Genomic DNA, 25,207 nt, shown 5'->3' with positions numbered 1-25,207 from the left:
AACACACTAGTAAACGCTTCAATTCTGTTTATAAAACTCCTGTGGTTACTCCTGATGTTTTTTTCTGATGTGATTGCTAAGGAATGGATTAAGCCTGGTACTTCTTTCATTCCTTCTTCTAGGTTTAAAGGGTTGTACCCTTTGCCAGTGGCTAGATTAGAAGTCCCCAAAGTTGATGGGGCTATTTATACTCTTGCCAAACGTACTACTATTCCTACGGATGACAGTATTTCTTTTAAAGATCCGTTAGATAGGAAACTTGAATCTTATCAAAGGAAAGCTTATTTATATTCTGGCTATCTTCTCAGGCCTGCCATTGCTATGGCTGATGTTGAGGCTGCATCAACCTTTTGGTTGGATAGCTTAGCACAACAGATCCCGATTTGTCTAGCATTGTTCGTTTGCTTTAACATGCTAATCATTTTATCTGTGATGCTATTTTTGATATCATCAAAATTGATGTTAAATCTATGTCTTTAGCTATTTTAGCTAGAAGAGCTTTATGGCTCAAATCTTGGAATGCTGACAAACGCAGACAAGGGTGGAAATATTGTAATATGGCCTCTTGAGATGTATCTAAAGGAAGCCAATAAACAATTAACAGACAAAAATTGCTATATGAGACTCCTAAACAATCCTACTACAGGTTATCTTAAAATCTATAACCATATAATAAATGAAGCAAAGTTAAATTCAATCCTTAACAACAAAGAAATAAAATTTCTCCAAAGAGATCACCCTATTACACCCACTTTCTATCTCATCCCAAAAGTACACAAGAACAAACAAATACCCCCGGGTAGACCAATAGTCTCAGGAATAGGCTGTTTAACAGAACAAGCAAGTAAATATTTAGACTACAGACTGAGAAGATTTGTACAAGAACTCCCTTCTTATGTACACGACACCATGGAAGTTCTTCAAAGACTAAATGATATCCATACTGATAAAGATACTTGGCTGGTTACAACTGACGTTGAATCCTTATATACTTCAATCAACCACGTGGATGGAATCAAAGCAGTTCAGTACTATCTAGACCAAAAATCAGAAGAAGACAAACAACATGATGAATTCATAATCAAACTTCTCAAATTTATTCTCCAATACAATTATTTTATCTTTGACAACAAATACTACCTCCAAACAAGGGGAACAGCCATGGGGACAGCATGCGCACCAACTTATGCAAACCTTTTTCTTGGCTGGTGGGAGGCAGAAGTTGTCTTCACGGAGAACAATAAGAACTATACAGATAATATCCCTATGTGGCTTCGGTACATAGATGATATCTTCTTCATCTGGGAAGGATCATATAAGGAACTACAAGAATTTATCAACCTACTAAATAATAACAACATTAACATCAAATTAACCCACGAAGCTAACCAACAACATATCAACTTCCTGGATCTAACCATACTAAAAGAGGCTGATGGGACTATAAAAACAGATCTTTTCAGAAAATCAACGGCGACCAACTGTCTACTCCACAATAGCAGTGCACATGCCAGTAACACTATGAAAAGTCTCCCTACAGGGGAATTCCTGAGAATCAGGAGAAATTGTTCTGATTTAGACACTTTCCAAAAACGTGCACAAGAACTTGAAAATAGACTATTAGAAAGAGGATACAGCAAAAGAACTATCAAAAAAGCAAAATACAGAGCACAAGAAACCAATAGACAAGAATTGTTAAAGAAGAAATTCAGACCTAAGTGTGATGTTCCCAGACTTATAACTACATACAATTCTCAAAGCACAAAAGTTAATGAAATCCTAAACAAGTATTGGTACATCCTCAAATCAGATCCAACTCTAAAGGATATAATAGGAATAAGACCCTCCATTTCATACAAACGAACTCGCAATATCAAAGACATGATCACTAGTAGTCACCTACAGAGACACAAAACCAGGACAGGTTCACACAAATGTGGAAACTGTAGTACATGCAAATATATAATCAAATCTGACCATATAATAGACCTTTTCAAAAACAAACATGTCATCAAAGATTATATCAGCTGCCAAACAGAGGGAGTAATATATCTACTCAACTGTAAATGTGAAAAATTTTACGTAGGGATGACGACACGAAAATTAAGAGTGAGAGTAATGGAACATTTACGCAACATCAGAAACGCTGAGAAAGATAAGAAAGACGATAAAACTCTAACTAGTGTCGCACAACACTTCCTACAATATCACAAAGCTAATGCTGAAGAACTACAATGCAGAGGTATAGAAAGAATAAGATTGGGCATTAGAGGAGGCAACCTTGAAACTGCTTTACTAAAAAGAGAAAGTAGATGGATATACCTTCTCAATACTGTACAACCATCCGGAATGAACGAAAATAACAACTTTTATGTACATCTCCAAACATAGATCAGAAGTATCAATCTAAATAATGTACCAATACAAAGTAAGATGTTGAAGAGAATTTAGAATTTGAGTATAAACAATAATTAAGATGATATAAATAGCAAAACCACTAACTTTTAGTAAATTATATGGATCAATTTCAAATCTAAGAAATTCTTTTAAAATTTATTTAATGTTACACACTACACTAAACCACTATATATTATAATAAACAATCATCACAGAATTTGCTTACACACACTGTTATTCAATAATTCAAGTTACTATATTAATTCACAGCCAAAACTATACATTGTGATTTGTAACACCAACCTACCACTTGTTCTTATAGCACTCCCCCCACTGCCCATTTTCCCAATTCACTAGTTTATTCATTTTTGGTCACATCCATGTACTCACTACTTTGTAGCACCCCACACACACACACACAAGCACACACCCTCATCCCAGTCACTCCCACCCATATGCAACACCAAACACAAAGTGACAGGTCACATATCAAACTACACATTTCACTGTGCCACCTAGCACTCATACCCTCAAGGTGTAGAATTATCATGTAATTTTCTAATCACCATCACACACAATCCCTGTGGTTAAAAATCTAATTTTAAGGAGGACATAGGGGTTCTCCAATCATTCACTGCACTATTAAGTAACAACACAGACATCATATTAATATAATAAAAACTTCAAGTATCCAACATATTGAAACACTAACACTTGAGTAAAGACACTTCATCACAAATATTACTAAATAGAACCTATATTAATATATATTTGAAACCATCACCCAAAAACAGGTTCTTGTAACATCATGTCAGATATAACAACACTATGACAAAGTATCTAAAATACAAATGCACAAATACATACTATTAGATTATAATAAATCAAACACAAAAACTTATAAACATGATATTTCAAAATAAGATGTTCATACACCTAATATCAGTAGATGATTGTATAAATCTCTACAGTGAATAGCTAAATCCAAATTGCAACAAATGAATCTGTTTTAAAAAATAAAAAATATATATTTTTATAATAAAACAACTATAAAAATAAAAGTACATATAAATAATAACAGGTCTCAAATAATGTTCTTATTTGCTTTATCATCACTATACAAAAATATCAGACTTACCCATCATTATCATAAAAACCCAAATATATGGAAAATCATTGTGTTCAAACAATGTCTTTACATGCTATATATAAATTCTTCCCACAAAAATATAATAGACATATTGGTTACTATTACACATTCAATAAAGTCATGCAAACACGATGTACCTATTTCCAAAAGAACAAATAAAGATCTAGACGAATTCATATTACATTCACAAATTTAATCTTTTTTCATCCTCTATGTAGTTCTAGTCAATATTTAACCAAGGCACATTAGGACCATACATTGGTGATCGCCTAACTCTCTCCATTATCGCCAAGTAGTCTCACGATTGGCGGAAACGAATTGACAGACACTTAGACTACCCAATCAAATAGGAGATTTGTTTGGGACCGGGTCCTCAACCCGTTTATATTTCCTAACTTCCGGCGGCTCGCCGCCTTTGAAAAAGCCCGATACGGGCGAAACCGGTCAGGGGGTTGTAGAGCTTAGGGGAGCTCTATAGAATTTTTAAACTTTACCTCAGAATTGGTAGCCGGTATAGGATATTATAGAATCTAAACAGCCTTAGTGATATTAAGAATTACTTTAATATTATCTCACGGAGCTTTCTATATTTCTATTTACTTAGTTATCACTATATTACTACAAACGAAATGCTGTATACCTTTAGTAACTAATATTGCTGTATAACAGCTATTCCAAAGCTGTATATTTATAACTAATCTTTTGAGGAGGAAATATCTGAGCCTTAGTCCCGTTGACTATTTGAGACTCATTATCAGAGAAAACGCTAGCGTGTTGTTAACTTGTTGGTAGCCATTAGAAATCTATGACCATAACTATTAAGTACAAACAGAATTGACAACAATTGTGAACACTACATGAAGATTAAACAAATTGTTATAATAAGCTAAAATATTTTACTGACTACAAACTCAGACCGGATACACTCCGGCAACAGTTATTTGAACTGACTATCTGCACAGTACTAATACATGTATATTGGCATGTTCAAACCAGTATATCAATTTGCACATGAGTTATCTATCTATTCACATGCTACACCTTGTATGTGAGCTTAATAAATTACATATGCATTCTTATTAGATTTGAACAATTCAGTTCATCTATTTATGCAAATATATTTAAAGTGACATACATAGCCAATATAATACTTGAACGAATCAGTTCATCTACTGATGTCAATACATTTAAAGTGGTATACACAGTAAAGATATTAGAGCGACAAAATATCAGCATAATTAAATATGAAGACATTTGCTTACAATTAAGGATATTTCATGTCTACCAATAACATTATGGTCACAAAGAACACATGTTAACGACCTGCTTTACAATTTATATAATTTAACATTTATTTAAACACAGTATCTAAGTAACTCGATATTCAGGTAAAGATACCCAACATTAATAAGAGTGTGATATCAAATCACAGTACGTGGGAATCCATACTACTTAGTAGTCACCAAGATACTTATGAAAAATTGGGATATCATATGACATCATATATAGGGAGCAACTAAGAAGTGATAGCATACAAGGTTCCACAACCATATCACTTAGTGATCAAAGTAAGCACTAATTTGTATGTGCTATTATATGGAGTAATAAAGTGATATCACAGAACTGTTTATATCATTTCCTGAATACTTTCTGAGTATCACTAATGTGACAAAGTAACACAAACGTAACACATATAAAAGTATAACCAAGATCTCTAACAGAAAACAGAGAACAATTCTCAATATTCAATAAACGATTAAACAAACTTGCTCTGTTTTGTTTTTACTATCATTAAGGTGTTACATTAAGTGGTATCATAACACTATATAGGACTCCCACCATAAATTAACTTAATCTATCACCATTATATATATTGTATCCGATACTGCAATACTAATCCTCCCTAACCAGCACATATTGTTCCATAAGGTAACACCTAATTAGTTACCATCCTATACAATTTCCTTCCTTACACTTTTGACACGTCAAAGGCTTATCTAATATTTAGGAAAGGCCACCAATTCTTTGGTTGTTTTTAATTGAGTGTTTTATTTTAATATACCGAATAAAAGTTATATTTTAATTTCCCAATTTTCTCCACTATTAGTCCAGGCTCAGAGTGCTATAAGTGCAGTCTTTTGAGAGGTTCTTTCCTCTCTTGTGTCCAACATGACATGGTATCTAAGTCTAGATTACTCTTTCTTTCCAAGGTAACAATTTATTTGGTTCTCAGTTGGATTAAATTATTTCAACTATAACTGGGGGGAAGGGAGTTTTTTTGCCTCAGGATAAAAGATCTAAGGGTAAATCTAAAGCTTCTAATCATTTGCGTTCTTTTCAACAGAATAAGGAACAGAAAACCAATCCTTCCCCTAAAGACTCTGGTTCCAATTGGAAAGCTTCTTCAAGTTGGACTAAATTCAAGCCTTTTAAGAAACCAAACCCAGGCTCCAAGTCTGCATGAAGGTGCGGTCCTTGACCCAGTTTAGCTGGTAGGGGCAGATTGAAATTATTCCAAGACATTTGGGCAGATTCTGTTCAAAATCAGTGGATTCAGAGTATTGTCTCTCAAGGGTATCGAATAGGTTTCAGAGTAAGACCTCCTGAGAGAAGATTCTTTCTCTCTCACGTTCCAGCAAATCCAGTGAAGGCTCAGGCTTTTCTGAAGTGTGTTTCAGATCTAGAGCTTTCAGGGGTAATAATACCAGTTCTGTTTCAGGAACAGGGTCTGGGGTTTTATTCAAATCTATTCATTGTCCCAAAGAAAGAAAATTCATTCAGGCCAGTTCTGGATATGAAGTTTTTGAATCGTTTTGTAAGAGTCCCAACTTTTAAGATGGTGACTATGAGGACTATTTTGTTCAGCAAGGTCATTATATGTCAACGATAGACTTACAGGATGCATATTTTCACATTCCGATTCATCCAGACCACTATCGGTTTCTGAGATTCTCTTTTCTAGACAAGCATTACCAATTTTTCGCAACAGCTCCACCTTTTTGAAGGTTCTCAGTGCTCTTCTATCTGTAATCAGAGAACAGGGTATTGTGGCGTTTCCTTATTTGGACGATATCTTGGTACTAGCTCAGTCTTTACATTTAGCCGAATTTCACACAAATCAACTAGTGTTGTTTCTTCAAAGACATGGTTGGAAGATCAATTTACCAAAGAGTTTATTGATTCCGCAGACAAGGGTCACCTTTTTAGGTTTCCAGATAGATTCAGTGTCCATGACTCTGTCCTTAACAGACAAGAGACGAATGAAATTGGTTTCAGCTTGTCGAAACCTTCAGTCTCAATCATTCCCTTCAGTGGCTATGTACATGGAAGTTTTAGGTCTCATGACTGCAGCAGAGGATGCAATCCCCTTTGCTCGTTTTCACATGAGACCTCTACAGCTTTGTATGCTGAATCAATGGTGCAGGGATTATACTTAGATATCACAATTGATCTACTTAAATCCCAACATTCAACTCTCTCTGACTTGGTGGTTAGACCATCATCATTTAATTCAGGGGGCCTCTTTTGTTCATCCTACCTGGATTGTGATCACAACAGATGCAAGTCTTTCAGGTTGGGGAGCTATCGGGGGATCTCTGACAGCACAAGTGGTTTGGAAACCTGAAGAGGCAAGGTTACCAATCAATATTTTAGACCTCTGTGCTATTTTCAGGGCTCTTCAGGTTTGGCCTCTGTTAAAGAGAGAACCATTAATTTGTTTTCAGGTGGACAATATCACAACTGTGGCATATGTCAATCATCAGGGTGGGACTCTCAGTCCCCTAACTATAAAAGAAGTATCTTGGATACTTTCTTGGGCAGAATCCAGCTCTTGTCTAATTTCTGTGGTGCATATCCCAGGTGTAGACAATTGGGAAGCGGATTATCTCAGCCGTCAGACCTTACATCCGGGGGAGTTGTCTCTCTATCCAGATGTATTTTGTCAGATTGTACAGATGTGGGGTCTTCCTGAAATATATCTGATGGCTTCTCATCTAAACAAGAAACTTCCCAGGTACCTGTACAGGTCCAGGGATCCTCAGGCGGAGATGGTGGATGCTTTAGCAGTTCCTTGGTTTTACCAACCTGCTTATATCTTTCCGCCTCTAGATCTTCTTCCAAGAGTGATCTCCAAGATCATTATGGAACAATTGTATGTGTTTCTGATAACACCAGCGTGGCCTCACAGGTTTTGGTATGAGGATCTTGTTTGAATGTCCAGTTGCCAGCCTTGGCCACTTCCTCTAAGACCAGACCTTCTGTCTTAAGGGCCGTTTTTTCATCAGGATCTCAAATCGTTAAATTTGAAGGTACGGAAATTGAATGCTTAGTGCTTAGTCATAGAGGTTTCTCAGACTCAGTGATTGATACTATGCTACAGGCTCATAAGTCTGTTTCAAGGAAGATTTATTATTATTATTATTTATTATTCTCCTGGCATTCTTTTAGAATTCCTAGAATTTTACAGTTTCTTCAGGATGGTTTGGATAAAGGTTTGTCTGCAAGTACTTTGAAGGGACAAATCTCTGCTCTTTCTGTTTTATTTCATAGAAAGATTGCTAAGCTTCCTGATATTCATTGTTTTGATCAGGCTTTGGTTCATATCAAGCCTGTTATTAAATCAATCTCTCCTCCTTGGAGTCTTAATTTGGTTTTGAAGACTTTGTAGGCTCCTTCTTTTGAGCCTATGCATTATTTGGATATTAAACTACTTTCTTGGAAAGTGTTGTTTCTTTTGGCTATCCCTTCAGCTAGAAGAGTTTCTGAATTGTCAGCTCTCTCTTGTGAGTCTCCTTTTCTGATTTTCCATCAGGATAAGGCCGTTTTGCAGACTTCGTTTAAATTTCTTCCTAAGGTTGTGAATTCTAACAGCATTAGTAGGGAAATTGTTGTTCCTTCCTTGTGTCCTAATCCAAGAATGCTCTTGAAAGATCTTTGCATTCTTTGGGTGTTGTAAGAGCTTTTAAATATTATGTTGAATCTACTAAAAATTTCAGGAAAACTTCTAGTCTATTTGTTGTCTTCTCTGGTTCTAGGAAAGGTCAGAAAGCTTCTGCCATTTCTTTGGCATCTTGGTTAAAGCTTTTGATTCATAAAGCTTATTTGGAGGTGGGACAGTCCCCACCTCAGAGGATCACAGCTCATTCTACTAGATCAGTCTCCACTTCTTGGGCTTTTAAGAATGAAGCTTCAGTTGATCAGATTTGCAAAGCAGCAACTTGGTCTTCTTTGCATACATTTACAAATTTTTACCATTTTGATGTATTTGCTTCTTCTGAAGCAGTCTTTGGTAGAAAAGTTCTTCAGGCAGCTGTTTTAGTTTGAGTCTTCTGCTAATGTTTTATTTTTTTTTTACTTTATCCCTTTCTAGTGACTCTAATGTGGACTTCCACATCTTGGGTATTTCTATCCCATACGTCACTAGCTCATGGACTCTTGCCAATTACATGAAAGAAAACATAATTTATGTAAGAACTTACCTGATAAATTAATTTCTTTCATATTGGCAAGAGTCCATGAGACCCACCTTTTTTCTGGTGGTTATGATTTTTTGTATAAAAGCACAATTATATTTCCAGTTCCTCTTTTTCGTATGCTTTTTACTCCTTTTTCTATCACCCCACTACTTGGCTATTCGTTAAACTGAATTGTGAGTGTGGTGAGGGGTGTATTTATAGGCATTTTGAGGTTTGGGAAACTTTGCCTCTCCTGGTAGGATTGTATATCCCATATGTCACTAGCTCATGGACTCTTGCCAATATGAAAGAAATGAATTTATTAGGTAACTTCTTACATAAATTATATTGGGGGTTTTTCTGGATTATTTTTTCTGGTATAAATATATCTTCTTTTTCTAGAACATCACATTTTTCCTGGATTATATTCTTTCCTGGACTATTTTCTTCTATAAGGTATGACGAGTCCACAGATTAATCCTTTACTTGTGGGATATTATCCTCCTGCTAACAGGAAGTGGCAAAGAGCACCACAGCAGAGCTGTCTATATAGCTCATCCCTTAGCTCTACCTCCCAGTCATTCTCTTTGCCTACTCTAAGTACTAGGAAGGGTAAAGTGAAAGAGGTGATAAAATATTAGTTTTTAATTTCTTCAAGCAAGAGTTTTTTGTTTTAGGATGGTACCGGTGTGTACTATTTACTCTCAGGCAGCAGATGGATGAAGACTTCTGCCTGGAGGATGATGATCTTAGCATTTGTAACTAAGATCCAGTGCTGTTCCCAAAGAGGCGAGGAGTACGGAAACTGCAGTGTGAGGAACGTTTTCATGCTATATTGCAGTGAGGTATGTTCAGTCATTTTTTCTGGAGAGACTGTGTATTTCAGAAAGGCTGACAGTATCCCCATGAGGGTAAGGGTAAGCAGTAATCCTAAGAGCTATAGAAAGGCATTACTAAGCTTGCATAAGAGGCTAATTAAAAAATGGTTGACACTGAGTTTTGAATGTTTGTGGGCAAACGTTTTTATGAACTGGGAGTGCTGTTAACGTTTTTGTGGGCAAACTTTATACACTTGGCTTATTTTTGGGTCTCAGAACCCACATGGCTAGTTTAAAACCGCTCTGGTGCAGTTCTTTGAGGCTGTAGAGACATCGAGTGAGATGGGCGGGGCCTATTTTCGCGCCTCAGATGCGCAGTTGTTTTCACTCAGCAAGCTCCAAGTCCTGAGGGCCCTTGTGGATGTTTTGGGCCAAATCGAAGCTTTAAGCCCATATTTACCATCCCTGAGGGCTGTGGCAAGGTGCTGGGGGTGTTTTTTTCCGGATTTAGGCCTTATTTCAATCCGGTTTGCACATTAAAGGGTTAAATGTTAAATTTCCTTGTGGGGCAAACTTAACTACACATATTGAGTCTGCTATAAAAAAAATTGAAAAATTTGGTGCATTTTAAAGCAGTTTTGCAGAACGTGTATGCTTTTTTTCTCTTAAAGGCGCAGTACCGTTTTTTAAGATTTTATTTAGTGAAAAAAATAACAGTGTTTTCTTGCTTGTTTGTAGTCATTACTCGCCTGTTCAACATGTCTGACATTGAGGAAAGTCATTGTTCAATATGTTTAGAAGCCATTGTGGAACCCCCACTTAGAATGTGTCCCTCATGCACTGAAAGGTCAATAAATTGCAAAGAACATATTTTAGCTACTAAAAGTATGTCGCAGGATGATTCTCAGTCAGAAGGGAATCAGGTTATGCCATCTAATTCTCCCCAAGTGTCACAACCATTAACGCCCGCACAAGCGACACCAAGTACTTCTAGTGCGTCTAATTCTTTCACCCTGCAAGATATGGCCACAGTTATGAATACTACCCTCACAGAGGTTTTACCTAAGCTGCCTGGGTTGCAGGGGAAGCGCAGTAGGTCTGGTGTGAGAACAAATGCTGAGCCCTCTGACGCTTTATTAGCCATATCGGATGTACCCTCACAATATTCTGAGTTGGGGGTGAGGGATTTGCTGTCTGAGGGAGAGATTTCTGATTCAGGAAAAATGTTTCCTCAGACAGACTCAGATATGACGGCTTTTAAATTTAAACTAGAACACCTGCGCTTATTGCTCAGGGAGGTTTTAGTGACTCTGGATGATTGTGACCCTATTGTAGTTCCAGAGAAATTGTGTAAAATGGACAGATTTCTAGAGGTTCCTGCCTACACTGATGTTTTTCCGGTCCCTAAGAGGATTTTGGACATTGTTTCTAAGGAGTGGGATAGACCAGGTATTCCGTTCGCTCCCCCTCCTACTTTTAAGAAAATGTTTCCCATATCAGACACCATGCGGGACTCGTGGCAGACGGTCCCTAAGGTGGAGGGAGCTATTTCTACCCTGGCTAAGCGTACAACTATACTTATTGAGGACAGTTGTGCTTTCAAAGATCCTATGGATAAAAAATTAGAGGGTCTCCTAAAGAAAATATTTGTTCATCAGGGATTTCTTCTCCAACCTATAGCGTGCATTGTTCCTGTAACTACTGCAGCTGCTTTTTGGTTCGAGGCTCTGGAGGAGGCTCTTCAGGTTGAGACCCCATTAGATGATATTCTGGATAGAAATAGGGCTCTCAAGCTAGCTAATTCTTTCATTACAGATGCCGCTTTTCAACTGGCTAAATTAGCAGCAAAGAATTCAGATTTTGCCATTTTAGCGCGTAGAGCGTTATGGCTTAAGTCCTGGTCTGGTGATGTGTCATCAAAATCTAAGCTTTTAGCCATCCCTTTCAAGGGTAAGACCCTATTCGGGCCTGAACTGAAAGATCATTTCAGACATCACTGGAGGGAAAGGCCATGCCGTTCCTCAGGATAAGACAAATAAGATGAGGACCAAACAAAATAATTTTCGTTCCTTTCGAATCTTCACAGGTGGTCCCTCTACCTCTTCCCCTGCTGCAAAGCAAGAGGGGAATTTTACTCAATCCAAGTCAGTCTGGAGACCTAACCAGACTTGGAACAAGGGTAAACAAGCCAAGAAGCCCGCTGCTGCCCCCAAGACAGCATGAAGGGGTAGCCCCCAATCCGGGACCGGATCTAGTAGGGGGCAGACTTTCTCTCTTTGCTCAGGCTTAGGCAAGAGACGTTCAGGACTCCTGGGCTTTAGAAATCATAACCCAGGGGTATCTTCTAGATTTCAAAGATTCTCCTCCAAGGGGGAGATTCCATCTTTCTCAATTGTCTGTAAACCAGACAAAAAGAGAGGCATTCTTACGCTGTGTAGAAGACCTATATACCATGGGAGTGATCTGCCCAGTTCCGAAAACAGGACAGGGGCAGGGGTTCTACTCCAATCTGTTTGTAATTCCCAAAAAAGAGGGAACCTTCAGACCAATTTTAGATCTCAAGATCCTAAACAAATTCCTCAGAGTCCCATCCTTCAAGATGGAGACCATTCGGACTATTTTACCAATGATCCAGGAGGGTCAATATATGACCACTATGGACTTAAAGGATGCATATCTACACATCCCTATTCACAAATATCATCACCAGTTCCTCAGGTTCGCCTTTCTGGACAAGCATTACCAGTTTGTGGCTCTTCCCTTCGGGTTAGCCAAAGCTCCCAGAATTTTCACAAAGGTGCTAGGGTCCCTTCTGGTGCGGGGCATAGCAGTGGCGCCTTATCTGGACGATATCTTAATTCAGGCGTCGACTTGCCAAGTCTCACACGAACATCGTGTTGGCTTTTCTAAGATCTCACAGGTGGAAGGTGAACGTAAAAAAAGAGTTCACTTATCCCTCTCACAAGAGTTCCATTCCTGGGAACTCTGATATATTTGGTGGACATGAAAAATTTTCTGACGGAGGTCAGGAAATCAAAGATTTTAACCACCTGCCAAGCTCTTAATTCCATTCCTCGGCCGTCAGTGGCTCAGTGTATGGAAGTAATCGGACTAATGGTAGTGGCAATGGACATAGTTCCGTTTGCTCCCTTGCATCTCAGACCACTGCAACTATGCATGCTCAAACAATGGAATGGAGATTATGCAGATTTATCTCCTCAGATAAATCTGGATCAAGAGACCAGAGACTCTCTTCTTTGGTGGTTGTCACAGGATCATCTGTCCCAGGGAATGTGTGTCCGCAGGCCAGCATGGGTCATAGTGACGACGGACGCCAGCCTATTGGGCTGGGGTGCAGTCTGGAATTCCCTGAATGCACAGGGTTTGTGGACTCAGGAGGAGGCTCTCCTCCTGATAAATATTCTAGAACTGAGAGCGATATTCAACACGCTTCAGGCGTGGCCTCAGCTGGCTTCGGCCAGATTCATAAGATTCCAGTCGGACAATATTACGACTGTAGCATATATCAATCATCAGGGGGGAAACAAAGAGTTCTCTAGCGATGATACCAAAATAATTCAATGGGCAGAGACTCACTCTTGCCATCTATCAGTAATCTATATCCCAGGAGTGGAGAACTGGGAAGCGGATTTTCTAAGTCGTCAGACTTTTCATCCGGGGGAGTGGGAATTCCATCCGGAGTTGTTTGCACAATTGATTCAGCAATGGGGCACACCAGAATTGGATCTGATGGCGTTTCATCAGAACACCAAACTTCCTTGTTATGAGTCCAGGTCAAGGGATCCTCAGGCAGTACTGTTAGATGCTCTAGCAGTACCCTGGTCGTTCAACCTGGCTTATGGGTTTCCACCATTTCCTCTCCTTCCTCGTTTGATTGCCAGAATCAAACAGGAGAGAGCTTCGGTGATTTGATAGCACCTGCGTGGCCACGCAGGACTTGGTATGCAGACCTGGTGGACATGTCATCTCTTCCACCATGGACTCTGCCACTGAGACAGGACCTTCTGATTCAAGGTCCGTTCCAGCATCCAAATCTAGTTTCTCTGCTGCCGACTGCTTGGAGATTGAACGCTTGATTTTATCCAAGTGGGGTTTCTCTGAGTCGGTCATAGATGCCTTGATTTAGGCTCGAAAGCCTGTCACTAGGAACATTTATCATAAGATATGGCGTAAATATCTTTATTGGTGCGAATCCAAAGGCTACTCATGGAGTAAGATCAGGATTCCTAGGATTTTGTCCTTTCTCCAAGAAGGTTTGGAGAAGGGGCTATCAGCTAGTTCCTTAAAGGGACAGATATCTGCTTTATCAATTCTACTGAACAAGCATCTGGCAGATGTTCCAGACGTTCAGTCGTTCTGTCAGGCTTTAGTTAGAATCAAGCCTGTGTTTAAACCTGTTGCTCCTCCATGGAGTCTGAATTTAGTTCTTAAAGTTCTTCAAGGGGTTCCGTTTGAACCTATGCATTCCATAGATATTAAGGTTCTATCTTGGAAAGTTCTGTTTTTAGTTGCTATCTCTTCAGCTCGAAGGGTTTCTGAACTATCTGCGTTGCAATGCGACTCGCCTTATCTTGTTTTGCATGCTGATAAGGTGGTTTTGCATACCAAACCTAGATTCCTTCCTAAGGTTGTTACTAATAGGAATATCAATCAGGAAATTGTTGTTCCTTCTCTGTGTCCTAATCCTTCCTCTAAGAAGGAGCGTCTGTTGTACAACTTGGACGTGGTTTGTGCTTTGAAGTTTTACTTGCAAGCAACCAAGGATTTCCGTCAAACATCTTCTGTGTTTGTTGTCTATTCTGGAAGACGTAGAGGTCAAAAAGCTACGACTACCTCTCTTTCTTTTTGCTGAAAAGCATCATCCGTTTGGCATACAAGACTGCTGGACAGCAGCCTCCTGAAAGGATTACAGCTCACTCTACTAGAGCGGTGGCTTCCACATGGGCTTTTAAAAATGATGCTTCTGTTGAACAGATTTGTAAGGCTGCGACTTGGTCTTCGCTTCATACCTTTTCCAAATTTGATACTTTTGCTTCTTCGGAGGCTATTTTTGGGAGAAAAGTTCTTCAAGCAGTGGTGCATTCTGTTTAACCATCTGTCTTGTCCCTCCCATTCATCCGTGTCCTGTAGCTTTGGTATTGTATCCCACAAGTAAAGGATGAATCCGTGGACTCGTCGTACCTTTAGAAGAAAAGTAAATTTATGCTTACCTGATAAATTAATTTCTTCTATGGTACGACGAGTCCACGGCCCGCCCTGTCATTTTAAGACAGATTATATTTTTTTATTTTAATCTTCAGTCACCTTTGCACCTTTTAGTTTCTTCTTTTTCTTCCTGTACCTTCGGTCGAATGACTGGGGGGTGGAGCTAAGGGAGGAGCTATATAGACAGCTCTGCTGTGGTGCTCTTTGCCACTTCCTGTTAGCAGGAGGATAATATCCCACAAGTAAAGGTTGAATCCGTGGACTTGTCGTACCATAGAAGAAATTAATTTATCAGATAAGCATAAATTTACTTTTTTCATATCAGTTTAAGTGCAGCACTTCAATTCAAATATGTGCACATTTGGTTAATCTCATTGTAATGGTTTTTAATATATATTGTTAAAATACATTTTTTTAACCACTATATAATTGTTTCAAGGACCCCATTTCAGCTTTTTTAGAGTTTCCTATTTTACCTTTTTTAATATACGACTCAAATCTGGGATCAGGTTAGGAGATCCTGTCTAATAGGAAGCTTATGGTTGTAAATCTGGCGCCTAATACTTTCAATTATTAAAACAATACTTAAAGGGACAGTCAAGTTAAAAAAAAAAAAACTGATTTAAATAGGGCATGTAATTTTAAACAACTTTCCAATTTACTTTTATTACCAATTTTGCTTTGTTCTTTTGGTATTCTTAGTTGAAAGCTAAACCTAGGAGGTTCATATGCTAATTTCTTAGACCTTGAAGGCCGCCTCTAATCTGAAAGCATTTTGACAGTTTTTCACCACTAGAGGGCGTTAGTTCATGTGTTTCACATAGATAACATTGAGCTCAGGCACGTGAAGCTCCTAGAAGTCAGCACTGATTGGCTAAAAATACAAGTCTGTCAAAAGAACTGAAATAAGGGGGCAGTTTGCAGAGACTTAGATACAAGGTAATCACAGAGGTAAAAAGTATATTATTATAACTGTGTTGGTTATGCAAAACTGGGAAATGGGAAATAAAGGAATTATCTACCTTTTTAAACAAACAAAAAAATCTGGTGTTTAGTGTCCCTTTAAGTTTTCAGAAGACAAGATAATTTAAACATCAAAAGCTAAAACTAACTCCTAATTCCTATGTTGATAGATTTAAAAATAACTGTGGGGAGCAGTATAAAATCCACTAGAAAATATGAGAGAGAGGTAATTTTTTACTCTTAGAGATCTAGTGCATAATATCTTAGGTTGTAAAATTAAAGGGATAGGAAAGTCAAAATTAAATTTGCATGATTCAGATAGACCATATCATTTTAAGACACTTTTAAATTCACTTGTATTTTAAAATGTGCTTTGTTCTCTTAGTTTCCCTTGTTAAAAAATGAATACGCACATATCATACACTAGTGGGAGCTGCTGCTAATTGGTGCCTGCACACATTTGTCTCTTGTGGTTGGCTAAATAGATATTTTCAGCTTCCTGTCAGTAGTGCAATGCTGTCCCTTCAACAATGGATTACAAGAGAATGAAGACAATTTGATAATATAATTAAATTGTAAAGTTGTTTAAAATTGTATGTTCTATCTGAATCATAAAAAAACATTTTGGGGTTTACTATCCCTTTACATATTGCACCAGTAGTTTTAATTTTGGATGAGATGTTAGCCACCAAATTTCAATATTTTACTCTTTTATAACACTGAATTTGGGTACATTTAGAGAGTTCTTGGAGAATAAATGGGAGGAATATGTACAAAATAACAGTCTATATGGACCAGCCGTATCTAACAGCAAAATCTGTTTTAAAGACTGAAATCACTTATTTTCTTATTATACATAGGTCACAATATAATAAAACCTTAGCAGCTCAGTTGACTTTGGCCTATGCTAAAAACATAAAATATCTTTTAAAATGTAACTTCAACTATTATCTCTCAGTTAAAGGAACAGTATACTGTAAAAAAAAAAAATTCCCTTAATGTGTTTCCAATTACTTTTTTTTTACCACTTCAGAGTATACAATGTATGAAAATTTACTTTAAGGTTTATTTGTGTATATGAAATAGCTGGTTTTGTGTTTTGAAGCCACAACCTAATAAAATGGGTTGAGCTTGTAGGTATAATTGGATCTCATTACTTTATCACATTGTGTACATATACATGCTTTTTTTTATCTTATATCTGTCCATAAACCAATCACCAGTACTTGAAGAGAACAATGGAAAGCTAAAATGTTATAACCTTATCTCTATACCACACTGAGAGTATAATTTCTTCTGCTGGCTGTCTTTACACAGCTTATCTATAGCTTTGACCTAAGGTCAGAAACTTTAATAATAGTTGGGGATATCACAGGTTAAATCAACTCTTTCAAATGCCAATATAAGGGTAAAGGAAATATTTGTAAACAATGTAATACACTCCAGTAGGTAAAGTAAATCATTGGGAACAAATGAAAGGGGGTGTCTATAAAGACTCTAAACAGATTATTAACATTTTTGCTTCCTACTATGAAAATCTTTATAGGACTCAAAATCCTAAAAAGATGGATATAAATAGGTTTTTGTCTGATTTTAACCTTAGAAGGATAGATAGACTTGATCTGGAGTTTAAAAAAAAAAATACTACAATCAAAGAGGAGGAGATTCTGAAGACAATGAAAGCTATACAGATTGGGACGGCAACTAGCCCAGATAAGCTACCCTATGAATTATATAGGCTTTTATTACAAAAGATTGCGATTCCTTTGAAAAGGGTTTATTAAAAGGGACATTATACACTAGATTTTTTGTTGCCTAAATGTTTTGTAGATGATCCATTTATATAGCCCATACAGGTTTTTTTTTTATTGTATAATGTATAGGTTTTGCTTATTTTTAAATAACATTTTGCTGATTTTCAGACTCCTAACCAAGTCCCAAAGTTTTAGGAGAATACTGATGTATACCTACTCCAGCTTGCTCCTGTTTGTGTAAAGGGTCTTTTCATATGCAGAGGAAGGGGGAGTGTGTCTGCTTTCACTCGGTATCCCAGTCAACCTAATCAAAAGTGCTAAACTGGGAGCTTCTAAGTAAGTTTTTAAAAGGTTTTATACTGGATTTTTATATCAGTATCTGTGCATCTTATTCTTTATAGTAGTGATGCACCGAAATGAAAATTCTGGACCGAAACCGAAAATCCGGGATGCACATGGCTGAAAACCGAAACCGATACCGAAAATGTATTTTTTCAAATTAATCTTTTTTATTTTATTTTTTTGCATAATTAGAGCCAATAAAAAAAGCTCACCCTTTTATTGAAAGTAACGCACTAAAATTGGACAAAAATATCTTAAAACAATAATATGCTACACAATAATTTTACCAAGAAAAAAAAAAAAAACAGGCAAAAAATAATGCCATTTTTGGCCAAAATGTTTCTGCGACCAAAATTTTGGTGCATCCCTACTTAAAACAATTATAAATATCAATACACTGTATTATTCTTAATTTAGTTCTATGTAACAGAATCCTATTTAACAGGGTTTTTTTTTTTACCAATTATCCAAATAAAGTATAGTCCTAGAAAACTCATTATATGCAGAACAGTAAGTCAAGTAATAAACTTAAACAGCAGCTCTAGGCTAGCATCAAATTTGAAACATGCTATACAATCATTTTACCGAAAATAGCAGGCAAAAAAAACAAAAACCGAAATAGCCAAAAATGCCATTTTCGGCCGAAACTTTCTGCGGCCGAAATTTCGGTGCATCCCTACTTTATAGTAGTGTCCATTACATGCAGTTATATGAAAATTGGTGTATACTGTCTCTTTAAGATTTTTTTTTTTTTTTAAGCACAGGAGCTTTTTTGGAAAGTTTTAGATCTGTGAACATAATATTGATTCCAAAACAGGGAAAGGATGAGCTTGAAGTATCTTCTTATAGGCCAATTTCCCTTTTAAATCTTAAAAGGACAGGAAACCCCGTTTTTTTCATGATTTGGATAGAACATACAATTTTATAACAACTTTCCAATTTGCTTCTATTAATAAATTTGCTTCATTATTTTGTTATCCTTTGGTGAAGGAACAGCATTGCACTACTGGCAGCTAAATGAATACATCAAGTTAGCCAATCACAAGAGACAAATGTGTGCAGGCACTAATCAACAGCTAGCTGAGAGAACGAAGCACATTTGAAAAAAGAAGTGAATTTAAAGGGGTCTTACAATTACATGCTCTGCAAATTTAATTTTCACTTTCCTATCCCTTTAATTACAAAACTCTGAGAAAGCTTATGGCGAATAGATTGTCAACTATATTGCCCAAACTGGACCATTCAGATCAGGTAGGATTTGAAAAGAGCAAGTTACAAGTTTTGAATATTAGGAAAATCTTTCATATTGTGGCCAGATATTGGTTGCAAGTGCAACGTAAAATAATTTACACCCTATCAGGGGCCTCCCTGCTCTCTTTAGATGCTGAGAACGCCTTCAACAGGGTGGAATAATCGTATACATTATCCTTTTGAAGGCCCCTTTGTTTATATGCTCCAAAAGTTATATTCTAGCTCTAGGGCTTTTGTTGTGGCTAATAGTTGGTACAATTTAATCTTCACCCTTTTAGACAAGAGATAATCATTAGACTGGACTAAAGGTCAGACTTAAAGGGACAGTCAACTGAAATTTGTTTATTGTTTTAAAATATAGATAATCCCTTTATTACCCATTCCCCAGTTTTGCACAGAAAACATGGTTATATTAATACACTTTTTACCTCTGTGATAACCTTGTTTCTAAGCATCTTTTAATGGCCCAGTGATCACATGACTATCTATTGACTTGCATTTAAGCCAATTAGTGCTGTGTTAGAATCCACGGGCGTCAGCACAATGCTATCTATATGGCTCACATGAACTAGCAATCTCCTGATGTCAAAAGAAAATACAAAGGCATGTGATCATGGGGCTGTCTTTAAAGGGACAGTCAAGTCCAAAAAAAAACTTTCATGTTTCAAATAGGGCATGTCATTTTAAACAACTTTCCAATTTACTTTTATCACCAATTTTGCTTTGTTCTTTTGGTATTCTTAATTGAAAGCTAGACCTAGGAAGGCTCATATGATAATTTCTAAGCCCTTGAAGGCCGCCTCTAATCACATGCTTTTGTATTTGCTTTTCACAGCAGGGGAGAGCTAGTTCAGGTAAATCCTATAGATAACATTGTGAGCACGCCCGTGGGTTGTGGCAGACACTGCACTAATTGGCTAAAATGAAAGTCAATAGATAATAAATAAAATGTCATGTGATCAGGGGGCTGTCAGAAGATGCTTAGATACAAGGTAATCACAAAGGTAAAAAGTATATTAATATAACTGTGTTTTTTATGCAAAACTGGGGAATGGATAATAAAGGGATTATCTATCTTTTAAAACAACAAAAATTCTGGTGTTTACTGTCCCTTTAAGAAAGACAGAAATTTAGAGGTTTAAAGATTATAAAGTATATTAATATAACCATGTTTTATGCAAAGCTGGGGAATGGGTAATAAAGGCATTAACAATAACAATTTTTGTGTTGACTGTCCATTTTTTTGATGCTTTCACAAAGGGTCCAAATTATTAAAATGTTTATTTTACCAGAAATTACATATATTATGCAAGTATTATCTAAATTGATTCTGAAGAGAGCTCTAGGGAAGTTTAATCAAGCGCTTAGATATTTTTTTTTTGCAAGGTAAAACCTATGGTGCAGCAATCTAAATTGTATTGACTGCACTATTTATTTTTTAAAAGTGTGCCCCCTGCTATATATATATTCCCTGAGGCAGCCCCTACTAGTGTCAGTGTAGACCATTGTGCCAATTGGATGATTAATCTCCCATTGTCCCTGTAGAGTGCACATAATTAAAGGACCAGTAAATACAGTCGATTTGATAAACAGTAAATGCACAATAATAAGACAATGCACTAGCACTAAGGGGTTATTTATCAAAGCTTCTCACTCCTTACGACTGCCTCCTGACCTTTCGCACCTCTTAGGTGGCGAATTTTAATCTGCCCAGTCTTGTCCGACTGGGGAGATTTGACAGCTCCTGCCCGCGCACAACCAATCACGGCACTGCACGTGAGCGCAAAATAGCGCTTGTGCGCAGTGCTGAATTCTGGCACAGGAATTAATTCCAACAGAGGCGAGCTGCGGGGGACAGGGGCACGTATGTGAGCCCCTATCCGCCGCAGCTTGATAAATCGACCCCTTAGTCTGAACTTCAAGTGAGCAGTATATTTTTTTTTCTGACAAATTTCAAAGTTCTATCTATTTCCACTCCTGCATCATGTGAAAACCATCAGCCAATCATAAATGCATATACGTATATTCTGTGAATTCTCGCACATGCTCAGTAGGAGCTGGTGACTCAAAAAGTGTAAATATAAAAAGACTGTGCACATTTTGTAAATGGAAGTACATTGAAACGTTGTTTAAAATTACATGCTCAATCTGAAACATGAGAGTCTAATTTTGAACTGAGTGTCCCTTTAAAATGAATAACCTGCCCTGGTGGCTCTACCCTTTAGAGCTGTTGTCACTTTTACTGTGCACATAGAATAAACCAAAATTTGGTTATGCAATTTAATTTTTAATTCTAGGTTTAGTTTGAAAAGGCTACAACTTTCATATAATAAATGAGAATTTGAAATGTATCTTGTGAACCGTTTTCTCTTCAAACGTCCTTGAAGAAGCCCAAACCTCCCCAATCTCTTTTTTGCCTCATACAACTTTAGGTGACTTGCCAGCTGCACTGGTAAAAAATCGTCTTTATAAAGTTATTAGTGGTTTGTGGAAAATAATGATAAAAAAACTGAAAATATTTCACAGATACTTTATATAGCAATAGCACGTTACCTATTTGGGGTAGCCCACCCTTCCCTGCAGACAACCTGACAGTCACTGTGGCACATATGTGGTCTAGATATTATCGGAACAGTTGTAGTGAGTTAAGGTAAGTCAGTGGTATCTTCATTACTTACATTAAAAGGGACAGTACACTGTAAAATTGTTTTTCCTTTAAAAAAGGACAGTCTGCTCCAAAATAGTTATTTTTTTTATAAAGAGAGATAATGCCTTTACTATCCATTCCCCAGCTTTGCATAACCAACATTGTTATATTAATATACTTTAACGTCTAAGGGGCCTATTTAACAAAGGTCTGTCGGACCTGGTCCGACAGACCTCGCTGAATGCGGAGAGCAATACGCTCTCCGTATTCAGCATTGCACCAGCAGCTCTTGTGAGCTGGTGGTGCAACGCCGCCCCCTGCAGATTTGCGGTCAATCGGCCACCAGCAGGGGGGTGTCAATCAACCCGATCGTACTCGATCGGGTTGAATTACGGTGATGTCTGTCCGCATCCTCAGAGCAGGCGGACAGGTTATGGAGCAGCGGTCTTTAGACCACTGCTACATAACTGGTGTTTATGGCGAGCCTGAAGGCTCGCCAGAAACACGGGGCTTCAAGCTCCGTACGGAACTTGATAGATATGCCCCTAAAACTCTAAATCTCTGCCTATTTCTAAGAACCTGCAGGCTGCCTTTAGCTCTTTATAGCATGACAGTACTAGTTAAAGTGATATGAAACTCAATTATTTTGTTTCATGATTCAGACAGAGCATGCAATTTTTTAAGCAACTTTCTAATTTACTTCTATTATCAAATTTACTTCATTCTCTTTGTATCTTTATTTGAAAAAGCAGGAATATAAGCTTAGGAGCCAGACCATTTTTTTTTGTCAGCACCTGGGTAGCGCTTGCTGATTAGTGGCTACATTTATAAGCCCTTGAAGGTCGCCTCTTATCTCAATGCATTTTGAGAGTTTTTCCACAGCTAGTTCATGTGCGCCATATAGATAACTCCATGGGAGTGAACACAATGTTATTTATGAGTCAGCATTGATTGCCAAAAACAACTGAAATAAAGGGGCAGTCTGCAGAGGCTTAGATACAAGGTAAATTAATATAACTGTGTTGGTTATGCAAGTTAGTTAATAAAGGGATTAGCTATCTGTTTAAATCATAACAATTCTGGAGTAGACTGTCCCTTTAAAGGGACACTCAATCAAAATTAAACTTCCATTTTTCATATAGAGCATGTCATTTTTAAACAACTTTCCAATTTACTTGCATTAACAAAATGTGCAGTCTTTTTATATTTAAACTTTTTGAGCCACCAGCTCCTACTGAGCATGTGCAAGAATAAGTGTATGCATTTGTGAATGGCTGATGGCTGTCACATGGTACGTGTATGCATTTTTGATTGGCTGATGGCTGTCACATGGTACAGGGGTAGTGAAAATAGACATAACATAAAATTGTCAGAAAAAAAAAATAATCTACTACTCATTTGAAGTTCAGACTAAGTTCTATTGCATTGTCTTGTTATCTTGCATTTGTTGATTATGCAAATCTACTGTGTTGACTGGTCCTTTGAGTATAGGAGGGGATACCACAGGCTAAATCAGCTATTTCAAAATGCCAAAATAAGGGTAAACATTGTTTACCATTATTTTGGCATTTTGAAATAGCTGATTTAAACAAGCTACTTGTAAACAATTTAATCCATTGGAGCAGGTAAAATGGTTCATTGGGAACAAATCCCCAATCCCAAAAACTCAGCTTTATGCCTTTTTTCAACGCTAACATTATGCACAAGACGTCCAGCAAGAATGCTTGAGATTCTGGGACAAATTCCCACTTACTCTGGTTCATGTGCATTTTATAAATGCTATACTCTCTATTTCCTCTATATTTCAGATATAAACTAATACGCCTTTTGACTAACAAAACAAAAAAAATATTACTTTTCAAAACATTGGAGCAAAGATAGGTAAATGGCTGCTGCAGTGGAACGAATACACAAAAAGCTTGAATATTGCATGGCCTACTACACTTGCAAGTTAAGGGAATCTCAAATCAAACGTATTTATCAAGATTGACACCTGATAGGTGACATATCCTATGTTAAATGCTCACAAACACCTCCCAATTTTATGAATAATTAATAGTATTGATGAGTCTTATTGGCTGTGTTCAGTTACTAAGCATACATTTAAAAAAAGGGACATGAACAAAATTAAACAGCCATGATTCAGATAGAACATGCAATTTTAAATTCACTTATTTTATGACATGTATTTTGCTCTCATCGTATCCTTTGTGAAAAGCAAACCTAGCAGAATACATCTGGTGAGCCAATGACAAGAAGCATATGTGTGCAGCCACCAATCACCAGCTAGCTCCCAGTAGTGCAATGTTGCTATACAGCTGACTTTAAAGAAACTGTTCCTTAGGTAGCAGAGATAAATTACACCATACTCACTTGTTTGGGGTAACTGACAGGTCCTGCTCTTGCAGGATTGCATAAGATAGCTCTTTGACCATTTATCTTGTACCTGTGGAGTTAAAAGTCACCACAGTTCAGTAGATTATTTTAATAAATGGACTTATAAAAATGTCCTTGAAATACTTACATTATAGTGCCAGAACTATGGACACCTGACCATCACACCCTTATGAGTTTGATAGATATCCCATTCCAGGACATTGGGCATTAATATGCAGCAGGCCACCTCTGTCTTTATGGGTATAACTGCTACCACTCTTTTGCAAAGGCTCAAAATTAGATTTCAGTGTGTGTCTTTTGGAATTTGTGGTGAGACAAGAGCATTTTGTGAGGTCAGGTACTGATGTTGCACAAGAATGTCTGCCTTGCAATCAGTGTTCGAATTCATGCCAAAGGTGTTCAATGGGGATGAGGTCAGGGATCTTTACAGGCCGCTTGAGTTCCTCTAAACCAAATTCCATAAACCATGTCTTCATGGACCTCACTTCGCACACAGGAGAGCACTCATGATGGCACAGGAAAGGGCCTTCCCCAAACGATTGGCACAAAGTTGAAAGTACCCAACTGTCTAAAATGTATTTGTATCCTGTAACTTTGCAGCACTCTAGCTGATGCTTGGCATTGTTCATATTGATGTTGAGCTTGTGTACAGCTGCTCTGTGATGGAAACCCTTTTTATGAAGCTCCCAATACTCAGCTCTTGTGCTGATGTTGCTCCCAGAGGTGGTCTGGAATTCTGTAGTGATGGATGCAAAAGATGATAGCCAATTTTTACACTCTACGTTCTTCAGCACTCTGTAGTCTAC

This window comes from Bombina bombina, chromosome 4, assembly GCF_027579735.1.
Source record: "Bombina bombina isolate aBomBom1 chromosome 4, aBomBom1.pri, whole genome shotgun sequence".
Lineage (NCBI taxonomy): Eukaryota > Metazoa > Chordata > Amphibia > Anura > Bombinatoridae > Bombina > Bombina bombina.
Note: the sequence above shows the minus strand (reverse complement) of the source record.